We start from the raw sequence: 13,192 nt of genomic DNA on the forward strand, positions 1-13,192 counted from the left end.
TTTCTGGGGAAGCACGGCCCTCCATGACTCCCCATGTAAGTACCCATGCTCAACAGATAGTAAGTTACATTCATAATTCATATAAAGTCAGGCAGCCTACAGATAGTTTAAATTCATTCTCAACAGCTAATACTTTGTAGTGGTAAAAACAAGTTCCTCTCCCCTCTTCTTTCCTGAAGGAAGCAAAACCCAAGGCTGTGTTTCTCGGCTGAAAATGGACTGACTGCAGCGCACATTGTGTGCCAGCTGGGAGTCTGGCTCTGGGCTCTGAATTCAGCAGCTCCAGCCTATCTCTGAAAAAAGCTGCTGCTTCTGTCATGTACGGATTCTGCCTTATGTTCAATATATATAAAAAACAACCGTAAACTAACCAAACAGTGACCTTGACACTAGCATCAGTTAAAGGAGAAACAAAGAACTCCCCATGGCATGCAGCATCATTTATCAAGGCACGCTTCTATCGACCATGTTCCCTTTAAGGAAAATATCTTGATCTCAGGCTTTATTACTGAAACTTTGGGAAAAGTTTGGGTAAATCTTGGCAGTGGAGGCTTAAAATTTTGAAAGCAGTTAAGAAAATCTGCTACTTTAGAATCTTTCTCCTCCATAGTCCCAAGCAATTGCCACGATGACCACCCAGACATACAACACACTGACCTCCTTTGCTGCGTGATGCTTTCCAGTTGCTGCAGTCGCTCCTTGTGGGCAGTGTATTTCAGACAGTGGCACACTGACTCTGTGCTCTAAAGCACCCCTGAATGCTACAAAGCGGCAGTTGTTGTACACACAGCATAAATTCAAACCCAACATAATGAGTTCTCGTCCCCTTGTAAATCTGTGATGTTCTGCTGGCTTCAGAGGACAGATGCTGTTTTACCTCGGTTGAGGAGTACGCGTAGAGACCAGTAGAGTGCATTTTGAAGGTTTTTAATAAATAGCCTCAGAAATTCAAATAGTAATTGCATGGGAGCTGTCAAACTCTTAAAACTTCTAATAACATAAAAATACATATATTTATTGTTATATAAAGATATACATAGACTTAGAAATTGGCAGGAGAGAGAGTGAGAGGGAGTAATTCTCAATGAATATTGTATTAGATTTTTCTTCTTTTACGGATACTACCTTTTCAGATCTGGAGTGCACCTCATTTCCCAATTACTACTTTCTCCTTCCTCTCTGACAGTTTGCTTTTAAAAAAGAAAAGTGACAACTGAATATCTTCCGCTATTTTCTTGCTCTGTTTTTACAGATATTATTTCCCTTTGCTGCCCCTATTCTTTCATTTAAGCTGTGCACAGAATGATCCGTCACTTCTTACCCTTGAGAAATATCTGCACAATATAGAGATTAGGTCCTGATCCAAGCTTTATTTAAGCCGGTGTGAAATTTCAGTAGACTTTGGATCAGATCCTAAATATTCCTTGCACAAAGATTCTCCCCAGTTGGGAAACTACTTATTTAAAGGTATGCCTCTGTGCTCTTAAAATCTTGGTTTTCCTTTCCTCAGGGCAACTTCATAAAACTGCAATCTCTGGCCACTGTGTCTGTGTCAAGAACATACTGTGTTTTTTTATAGCGTAATTTGATGACAGCATTGATTTTTCAGTCCAGAAAAATGGGCAATACTTAAGGATCAGCAACGTGCTAGTTAACACATTGGACTTGTATATTCAGCTCAGCCTCTCAAGGAAATTGCTTAGCTGCCCATTTGCCTCAGTTTACCCATCTGAATCCAGGGCATAATGCCTCTGTGAAGTTTAAATGATGCTTGTTTTTAAAGTACCTGAAACAAAGGGGATTAAACAATGCAAAAAAAAAGAAGTTATTTGTTTAGGAAAGAAAAAATCTACAGCATTTTCCTAGGTCTGAGAAACAACAAAAAAAGGATTTGTTAAATACAGGCTTAAAGCCAACCTTGAAAATGTCCTTTTACTCTTTGTTTTGGATCTCATAACAAACACGCCAGGTTCATCATTTCAAAGAAATTATGTAATGAATGAGAATCTTACCCATACTCTAATCATGCTTCATGGTACATAAATCAAGCAGATTGCCTATTAGACTCGTGTCTTTCCAGAAGAGCAGATGCAGTCTCACTCTAAATGTATTGTGAAGACACGTCCTTTTAGGCCAGAACACTGTGTCCTCAGTCAAAGCCGGGGCCTATAAAAAAACCATTGCAAATGGGAAAGTAATGTGCAGCACGGAGAAACACCTAGTCATGTTCATCCTGTGAAGTGAGGTTTTACTGCAGTAACCTGCAGACGCAGAGTTAATTGATTCAGCAGCAGGGCACCGTGCTGCAAAGAAGCCTGAGCACACAAAAAGACATATGATTGTTTCAACTGTTTCTGTTGCACAACAAATATATTTGCCTTACAACTGTGCCACATTTCACTAAATTACATGCTGTGCGGTTTGCTCTGATTGTATGATGGCATCACTTGCTACAACCACAAACCACGGGGAATTGACATTGTCTCCATGATTTCACTGGTTTTGTCGTAACCATACCCTTTGGCATCGCTGCTGGTTTCACCAAAAGGAAATGCTAAACTGGATACACCATAGAACATTTCTACAAACGCTTTTTCCCAAACTCTTTTAAAGGCACATGTCTATAGGCAGCGCTTCTGTCTAGTGTAAACCTCCTTGCGAACGCAACTTGGGCAGCTCCCTCCTGCCCTCCCAAGTGGTGGCATTGGACTCCAGGTCACCCAGAACTGAAACGCCACATGCTTTGGTGGATGTCATGGGCCAGCTAGCCTTCCAGCTGGCATATTTAAACGTGCTTGTGGTTGACAATGAATGAAGCCTAGCAGTTGCTCGGCCTGTTATTTCACCTTGATTACTACACTCGAAGCACACGATAATGATACCACCCTGTGAGATGAGTTGGCAGGTGGAGGTGGAGGCCAGGAAACATCCTCACAGTTGGCACAATTTAGATGGCATAGGACTGAGAAGATCTGGGGATCAAAATACCCTGTGCTTATTATGGGCTCCTCTGGAAGAGAAGAAGAAGAATGCCACTGGCTTACAGTGAGAGTGGCTGATCTTTCATTCCTCCACTCCCTCCCTCCACCCAGAGGTAATGGCCTTCACTTGTCCAGTTTTTCAGTTTTGATGTCCCTTGAGGACATTGCATGTGCTCAGGCAGCTGGAAAAGGAGCTTTCAAATCATGATTTCAGTGGGTATGGCCAGAATCTCCTAGCACTTGAAAGCCCTCATAAAATAATATTGACAATCTGTAGGGCTGCAGTACTTTTTAAAGACAGCTGTTTCTTCATTATCTGTGATAGTGGAGGCCTAGGAAGATCCAACTAATAGACTAATTGAGGTTATACACATACAATAGGTTGTGGTGGGGAGCATATTAGAAAGATACCCGAGTGGTGCAGCAGGGAGCCAGCTGGCGTTGTCCAGAGTGATGCTGCGCATTAGTGCATGAGCTCTGCTCGTCTCAGGCGGCCTTTTCCCTGAGTCATTCCAGTACCTGCACCCTGTCCTCTTCAGCCGGGTACAGAAGGCAGAGCCACCCACACTAGCACCGAGTGACACCAGCTCAGGTTTGCTGGGACAAAGCTGCTCGGTCTCAGCTCTTGGCACAGCTGTGTTTCTTCTAGAGAAGGCAGTGAAGCTTCATTCAGTATAGCTTCATTCATGAAGACTGTGCTCTGCAATGAACCAGAAACTGCTTGGATTTCACCAGATCCATGGTATGACCTGTCTGTGCCAGATAGGCTGCCCGCAGAAAAGGGAGAGTTGACTGTAATGCTGTTTCTGTTGGCAGGAATAACACACAGTCTCATTGCAAGGATGGGAATACATTGCCATTTCTTAGTTAGATCTGTTCCGTGGAAGAACAGAGAACTTCAGTTTCAAGTGCTATTTATCTGGCACATTTTAAGAGATTACTTCTAAATGATGGAGGAATGAGCTGAACAGAGGTATAGTGAAACATGGGGGTGATTTGTTCCAGGCAGTCATGGCATCGCTAGCTTGATTAGTTTTTGTGTCATCCAACTGCACTATTTCAATAAATTAGAGCATTTTTATGGCTGAACTGAGCACTGTGGTGCATAGTCCACTTGTGTCATATAGATAGTTCCATATATATCTCCTGCCAAGTAGGTAGTAAACAAGGGCTATGAATATCTACACCCAGCTGGAGTAGCTCTGTGTCCCCATTGTAATTTGTGACCAAAATAACAAGATATGTTGTATACTAATGCTATGGCGTGTATTTGGCTGTTCTGAAAGGGCATCCATACACACACTTTCCCACAGTCAGATGCTCTCCCTCTCTGTGGGGTTGTACAAAGAGATGTGAAGCACATAAATCTTGCCATTCCAAGAATCTCCTGCTATAAAGAAATCCTTGGTTAGAAACAAGCTTGTATATAGTGGTTTTTCAAAGCAGCAGAATTCATGTTTTAACTAGATAAATAAATCACAGGCTAGATTCTTATTTGACCCTCCTCTGTTTGCAAATTTAATTAAAAAGAAGCAGGAGAATCGCTGTATAGTCTTTTTCTCCTTTTTCTCCTAGAATTTAGCAAAATACTTGAGAGTCTGAAGAAATAGGTGGACATCATCTCTAATCTGGTCCAAATTTCAGAGTTGCTTTAATTTCAAAGAAAAATCATCTATCTTCAGTCCTGCTGATTCTCATGATAAGTATTACTAAATACTGAGTTGTTACCATCGGCACCTATCTTCTATGAATATATCAGTCTCTATTTTTGTGTAATTATTGCTGAATGAACAAGATCTGCTCATTTTTGCTTTAAACCTAATGATTCCCCAGTTATGGAAAAGCTAATGAGTGTAGAAGGCTCCCCAAGGATCCTCATCTCTGTACCACCAGTGGGACAGGACTCTGTTGGGAAGGGAGGAAAGTGGGATTGACATCCCTTCCGCTTCTCTATCAGGAGCGGAAGGCTGCAGCTGTATGACCTGTTAACCTCACTATTTTTTGGAAGTTCAGCATTCATTTGGTAAACAAAGGCAGGATGAAACCTTCAGCTGGTATAAACCAGCATACCTCTGTTGTCAGAAGTGAACCTTGCCAGATTACTCCATCAAAGGAATTGACCCGAAGTCACAGGAATTTGTTACTGGAATATACGTCGAACATTTTTGGACTGTATTCCTTCTCTTGAAAACTCACTTTAAGTTTGGTGATCCTCCAGAGGCATTTGCGAAGACTGTTTTTTAATTAATTAGAGATCAGGTAGACAGGAAAAAATCACTGGAGTTGGCGGGAACTCCAGCAAGAAAAGACCTTATTTAGAAGAAAGGAAAACACTGCTCCATTGAAGTTGCCTTTACTTGGCAGAAAGAGGGGGAAGGAGGCTGTGAAGTGAATGATTGGAGCCAAGGTGTTTTGTTTCATTTCTGTGGGTTTTTTAGTCATTGGCACAACTGTTATCGTGAAGCAATACAAAGATTTAAGGCAGCTCATGCAGCCACTCCCGAGGGGAGGTGAAGAGAGTCGGCAGACACTGCAGACAGACAGAAAACCAGCCTCCACCCACAAGGTAGTGGCTACGTGCAGATGGCCTCCTGCCAAGAAGTGTGTAGCAGCCCTGGAGAGCTTCTAAAAGCTGGCTCAAGGCACGTGGTCTGCGTGTGTTGATACCTACACATTCCCTAACTAAACAGTGATTAGCTGCTTAGACTGTTTCTTTTTCCATACCCTCTGTGCCCATATGCACAGATGATATCTGTTCTGGCTACAATATCCATGGAGCAGAGAGCCTTCAGCCTGGTGATGTGGTCAGTCATAAAAGCTGCGTGCATTGACTTCACTGCGTACATCTGTTTGGGATGCTCTCAAGCTCAATGATGTTGACTATTTTTTTGCATAAGAAGGCAATTCAGAGGGGAGCCAAAAGCTCACAGGACTGATTTATTTACTCAACATACTGAAGGGGCACCAAGAAGTTATATAAATGTAGCATGTTAAGAACTTTAAATCTTGTACTTAAAGATTATTTTTGTTTACTATACTAAGTACCAAGCAAAAGGAATAGCAAGGAAATGCATGAAGTATACCCAGAGCTTTTACTGTGTTTGCAAGGAGAGAGTGAAAGCACAGCACTAGCATCTGGCTTTCTTTACTGAAGTTTAAGATTGCCACCTAGTTTTTCTGAGATTGCCCTAAGCTTGATCAGTCCTACTTTTAAATGGGCATTTCTAGAATAAATAGCGCTTCACATTTTATTATCAGGATCATTGTCTTTGTGTGACAAATTGTTGGTTTTATACCATGAAGATACAAAACAAATTGTTTGGATTGAAACATAATGATATTGTGATTTAGAGTAAGACGTCCTTCGTTTAACCTTAGGCATAAAAAAATTAGATGTCTAGTCTCAGTCTGGGCTCTATCAGTAGCCAGTGAAGAGAGAGGTGCTTCTAGAAGAGGATTCATCCTATTGAAAAATAGGTGTCTAGGACTGACTGGATGATTTTCCCGCTGGAGGTATCTTTCTCTCTCCACACAGCAGGAGAACCTGTATAACTAACTCGGACAGGATGCCTGCCTTTTAGATGGTTACATATTTGTGAGAAAGGTGTGCTGAAAGGTATCTGGTTACAGTCCTTCTTTGTGGCTTCTCTATTACAGTCAAGCCTTTGGATCCAACTAGAGCTCTAATAAGGTTGTAGAAAAATTGACAGACGTAGATAGTAAAGATGATAATTTCATTGCCAAGTCAAAAAACCCGAAGGAATGCGTGTGCACTGTGGTATAATTTTGCCCTCCCTTGAGAAATGTGGGTGTATTCGACAAAAACAGAACTGAGCTGTATGATTTCTGTCAACTGTCAAAAAAACCTCCACATATTATAAATTGCAGAACTGAGACTCCTTGGGGCCAAACACATGGTGAGTGGTCACATTAAGCAAGTTGTAAAGATAAGGATAAAATCTAGTCATCCAGAATTCACAGCCTTGTTCCCCAGTCAGTGCAAGCAGATGCAATTTGTGTAATGGACCTGTGCCCATTCACGTCTTTCTACAATTTGGCATCCAGTTGTGTGCCCCAACCTTCTTTTGTAAAAGGCCCTGTATAAAAGACCTGGCCTTGCAATGAAGCGTGCACTGAGTGATGCACGTGTGGATGAAAGGGAGCAGAAGTGCCTTAGCGCAGATGGACATCTCTCTCCACTCCAGAGATGCTGATTGTTTTGTGGGATCTGAGCTATCATGCAGCATGTTCTTGGATCTTGTGAGAGCCTCTGAAAGGTGTGGTTTCCCTCTGGATCTTCTGAGATGACAAATTATAACTGTAAAGTGTTATCTTCCACATGCGATTTATTACATGGACTTCCTGACACCTGGAGTTCTATTAAAATATTCTAATTTCTCCCTTTTTATCAGTAATTAAAACTAAAGTGGAACAACCCACCTTCTAAATGTGCTACTTGGTAATTACCCCGTAAAAAACCCTTTGCTGTCATTAATAGATAGTCTCCTTTGCTAGGCCAGCAGAATAATTAAGCTGATCCATTTATTAGGCTGAAGTTTACATCTTCTTTCTGATTTGTCCCAGGTATAGAATAGCCCAAGTGGCTATTTCTGCCCTTTTAATACGGGCATAAGCCAGGCCACCGGGACCACCCTGTGTTTCCCTCAGATGACCACCTAATCCCTCTGATGATACCAGGTGCAAGAATGGGGTAAATGACAGAGAAACTGATAATGAGGGAATAAATCATGCAAGTTGGAACCCCTTAAAATTAAACATTTACGTTGACATCCTTCCTGAATGAGGATGCTTTTCTGACTTGGAGAAAAACATTTTATGAAGTTTTACTGCACCTCTTCAGCAGCTCTGTGAGCTCGTCTGCCCAGGGACAATTAGCTGCAGTCGCTGCTGCTGGAGTGAATCACTGTGCGGCAGATACTCCCACCGTCAGTAGGTCACATTGGCAGAGCTCGGAGTATCGACTGCCTCTGCTGCATTTGCCAGAGGTGGGATGCAACGTTGTGTCAGAATTTGTACATTTTCATTTTAATCACTAGCCACATCAGACTTCTCCCCCAAAAAATACAATTCTAGGAGAACGGTGACTTTAGCCCAGACTAATCACTCTGGCTTTAGAAATGCACTCATTATTCCCAAGCAAAAGCATCTCTTGTCCGGCACGCAGCATCAGCACAGAGAGTTATTTTGGTCAGTATCCCATACAGAAAAGCTTTGCGTCATATGGGTCTATACTGATTACAGATAACCCTGAGCTGAAATTAACTTGGTCCTGTGGATGAGAATGAGGTATCCTTTTGCTGCCCTCTTTCTTCTACTTGCAAACATATCTCCTGCATGTGTTAGTTTAGTCACTTCCACTTTCATCCAAGGAAGTCAACACTTTGAAATCAGGTGATATACTTAAAATCAGATTATTTCAGAAAGAGTCAGTGTAGTCAAAGCCTCTTGAATCTATAGCCTTATTAAATCGCAGTGTATAGCAGATTTTTTTTTTTTTTGCAGACAGTTTTTAAAGGGGTTTCATGTACGTACAGAAATGATCTGTTCAGAATATTGGTCCCAGCAGCTTTATTCCTAGAATAGATCTCCTGGTTTAACAGGTAAAGATAATCACGTTTTCCCTCATTGTACATAACGGAATTTATTTTCCATCAAAAAACACTTATTCTTCCCAGATATGTATTTAAGACTGCTATTTTAATAAAGAAAAAGTATCTGAACAGTTTTGATGACCACATTGCATTGAAATATAGAGATCAAAAATACTAGCAAGCTGTCTTTATATTCCCCCATGATATTGTCATTTTAAGGACTAATGCAATTTGACATTAGGAGCATAAGGAGAATAGACAGTAGCAACATAAGATGAGAATCACCAGAGACAATTTTTCATGCAGCAGTTCCTGTTCAAAGCACTTTTTATTTAATCTCACAGTGCCAGTATCTGAGAGTTATTTATTGGGTTTCTTGTAAACATCTTAAGCAACAGTTAAATTACCACTCAGTATTAGAAATTAGATAAGACAGAGAAAATAACGCCTGAAAGAAATTATGCATTTTCACATTGGCAAAGGATTAGTAGCAGGTGTCTTAATGAGCCACACTGTCAGATGTATTCTTTGCTGTTTTTATTAATGGTCTGGAAAAGTGAGTGAGCAGTGAGGTAAGAAATTTTGCAGATGACACAAAATGGTTGAAGGCCACTGAGGACTAGGGATGGCTATGAAAACTTTTAGAAGACTAGGAAAGCAAGGTGAGGTAGAAATATGAGAGCAAGCAGAATCTTCTGTTTTAAATAAATGCAAAATAATCAGATTTGGGGGGAAAAAGAAACAAAAACAAATGTCAGCTACTCTTAAAAGCTGAAAATTACTCAGAAAAAAAAGTGGGTCATCATTGGTGACAGTGAAAATCCCTACTTAAAATGCACAGTCATCCAAAAAGTAAATTGTGTGAACACTGCACAGCCCAGGATAGAAAACAGGCTCTGTAAATATTACAACACTGCTTTATAAACCAAGCGTACTGGCATATATGAAATACTGTATTCATTCTTGGTTATTTTTTTCTTGAAAGTATTTTGCGGAAATAGAAAGGTCTAGAAATGGGACATCGAAATGACTAGAAAAAAGTGTTCATAGGAAGAGAAACTGAAAAGATTGGAGCTGTCATCTAGAGGCAAATAGAAGGAAAAACACTAGAGAGAGGGTAACTTTTTTACTTCAGCTTATTCTTTCTTCTCAAGAAGAATAAAAGGAATTTAATTAAACTGGGCATTTAAAACAGATCAAAGAGGACTCTCCTCCACAACGTACGGTTAATGACGAGATCTTCTCGCTACAAGGTATAATCGAGCCCAGGAGTCATCCTGTGGGGAGGCTGCTCCGTAAACTGCCACTTCTGCTTCGGTTTCCTCCTCTCTGGGAACTTTTGGTCCTGTCCACTCTCAGTGGCTGGGTATTGAACTAAGTGAATCACTGCCCGGCAGCTAACACTGCACCATCCCTAAATTCAACGTCAGCCCCCTATACCTTACACTGGGCAGCATTTGCGCTCCTTTGATTTATACTGTCAGTTCATTTACAGCTAAAAATACTGCCACTCGGCAGGGAATTGTAACAGACGAACTGCAGGGGCGGCACCTGCCAACACATTTTTGTTAAATCAGTCTAGGTAGCTGATCCTGAACATAACCAGCTAGAGGGCCCCAATTATTATAATACTGTTTTTCACTTCCTTTCTGTGGATTTGAGACTTCAAGACTGTGATTAATTAAGCCTCTCAACTACCCTTACGTGCTAGGTATTATTAGACTGATGTCTAATGTAACTTTTTCAAGGTCACAGTGTAAATAGCTAGTGCTGCCGTGATAAATCTCTGAGTTTCTCTTGAAAACTATGCTGCTTCTTTAGCCACTAGCCCACATCCTTCCACAGTAAAGTCTCTTTCTTACTCCTCTATGAATTACCAGTCACAGCACTGCAATCATTACAAGCATCAAAAATCATCTTGCAATCTCACATCACACTTGGCATACCAGTGACTCTTGGCCAAGATTTTTTGACGAATGTGTCAACTCACCTGCATCTTACACCTCATCTTCTAAGTAAATGGACAATTCCAGCTGGGTTGAACGTAGCATAGGAGAGAGATCTGGGACTGGCAGTGACTTAACGTTGTCTTCAACCTTACAACTGCCTTATGGAAACCCCACTGACTTAGAAAGAGAACACAGCATTTTCATTTTTAAGAAGGAGCACTATATAGTTTAGCAAAGTATTGCTGAGGTGCAAAAGCCCATATAAGCCAGTGGAAGAGCCTACTGACCTTGACGAACTCCGTATTTTGGCTCTTCACTTCGTGAGTGCTTTAGCAGTAATAGCATCACTGAAACCAATTCATACTCATTTCAGTGGTTCAAGAGTTACATTTTTTTGTTTCCATGGTGCTTCTTTATCTAAAAATGCCTCTTGTTCTCCTCAGCTGCTTGCATACTGACCAGACCTTAGGAACACAGTTAAAGATTGCAAGGCAATGACATTATCAATTTGTTGGCACGAGTTCTTGGGTACGATGGCTAAAATTGGGACATGCTTTTTTTCCAGCTGCAGAGTGGAAAATGTAAACTTTTGAGCTTCAGAATGTTGTCTGAATGTCATGATTTTGAACAGTTCAGGTTCTTTCTGTTTGGAAAGGGACCGGTGATCTGCAATGCCTTGGTATTTATATGATCACCTTGAGTAACCATTGATTTTTCCAAAAGTGAATGAATATTCATCACTCACTGAAAACCAGGCCCTGTTAGAATAATATCATCTGCATTCTCCATGGTCAGTAGTACCCTTGGAAAATCTCAATTTATCTTTTTGCTTGATACTTTTTGCTCTGATTAAATTCCAGAAAGGAGCTTGGCAGAGCAAATATGGGTCAGAGAACTGGGAAAGGCAGGGATGTTCATACTACCAGGGTCCCGACCTGACTTGTTTTCCAATGTGATTTACTAGTAGTGGTCAATTTACAGCTGGGAGAGGGAAGTGTTAAACATAAAATCGTGTGCAGTCCAATTCATAGTGAATGAATGCAAATGGAAATAACACCACGATCTTCTCTGACACCAATTAGCCTCCCCATAGGAGTCTCAGGAGAAGAACCCAGACACAGAATGGACATTTGTTGGACCCTTGGTGTCAGGGCCGAGGTAGCAGGAGTGGCACAAGAGATATTTCTGTTGTCACTTGACCTGCCAAATACCGAATACATAATCAGAAGCACTCGTGACCATTTAGATTACTAAGAGGAAAGAAAAGCTAAACTAAATCAACAGGGATATCGTTAAAAATTATTGATTGAATGCCGTATGCACTACCAGTACTTACGAGAGATCTTGTTTTTTTCTTGCAGCCTAATTTTGGTGGAGTGATGTATGCAGGGTCTCTCCCCCCGGCTGGCACTGCTCTCCAGAAGTACTTTGTCACTCCATCTTACAGCTCCATGCTACAAACACATCGCTTGCTCTAGCTTCCAGCACCACTTCCATGAACGGGAAGAGATTATCTGGGCCTTAAAAAAAAAAAAAAATCCTTTGCAAAACAGTTGTGCAGGTTTTTACTTCAAGAAATGAGGAAATTTGGCTCTGTGGTGACTCCAGAGACTGCCAACCTTATCAGTACAGACTGGCACGTCCCATAAAATTTACTTTAACGGTTCTTATCACTAGCATTTCACAGTAATTCCATACTTGTACTGATGCACACTGAGGTGTGTATAGTTTATAAACTTTATATGTATACCTGCATGTGTGTAATGTTTAAGAGAAAAAAATGTTGCTACATAGGTCAGTGATTTTACCTCTAGAGCTCTTCAGAAGCAACATCGATTTTGCCTGCAGAAGCAAGGGATATTGAAAAGATTTTGCAGTGTGCTCTCTCTCCCGCAGTCACTGTTTGCTTTCTGCTTTAGCTTTATAAGCTACTGGCAAACCATCCACTGGAGTGGAAGCTGCTTATATATTCAAACGGGTAGGCAGAGCTGGTCAGATGGGGTGTCCTCGAGGCCAGCGGGAGGTAACCATCAGATTAGCTGAGTCATAACAGCCAACCACAGCTATATATACATCATGGCTCCTCTTCAAAGGAACTCACCTAATCAGATCTGTCCCCAGGAATATGTTTATCCCGTCTAGAGCTTGGCTTTCGAAGCAATTCTTTTTAGATCCCAGCTCCCTGTAAACCTAGGAGTGCTGAGGTCCCAAAGGCCCTTTTGATTTCACTCATTATGAGAACGTTATGAAATTTAAGTCCCGACTCTAAATGCCTAGTTTTTCTCCAGACATGGAAAGCTGTGGTTCAGCCTCAATCCATCCCGCTGTCAACAAGAAAAACTTGCTCCAGTTCTTTCTGCAGATCTTTACAGATTTTTTTTTTCCGCAGACTTTATTGAACTAGTCCCTTAGCTTTGAACATCTTCTCTGGATTATGAAATCGCTCCCTTACATGAATGACAGAGAATAGCTCCCTGCAGGAGGCTACAGATGTGCGTGGTTTCTGTAACGAGGAGAAATGCCACCAGCAGAAATGCCTGTGCTTCTCCTCAGTGGCGAAGGATGAAGACAGTTTTCATGGCCTTGCAGTCTGCATCCCCAGAGGTGCGTTGTTGACCTCACTTATTTTTACATTCCAGCGAACGACCCA

Source organism: Pygoscelis adeliae, unplaced genomic scaffold (assembly GCF_000699105.1).
Source record: "Pygoscelis adeliae isolate BGI_AS28 unplaced genomic scaffold, ASM69910v1 Scaffold38, whole genome shotgun sequence".
Lineage (NCBI taxonomy): Eukaryota > Metazoa > Chordata > Aves > Sphenisciformes > Spheniscidae > Pygoscelis > Pygoscelis adeliae.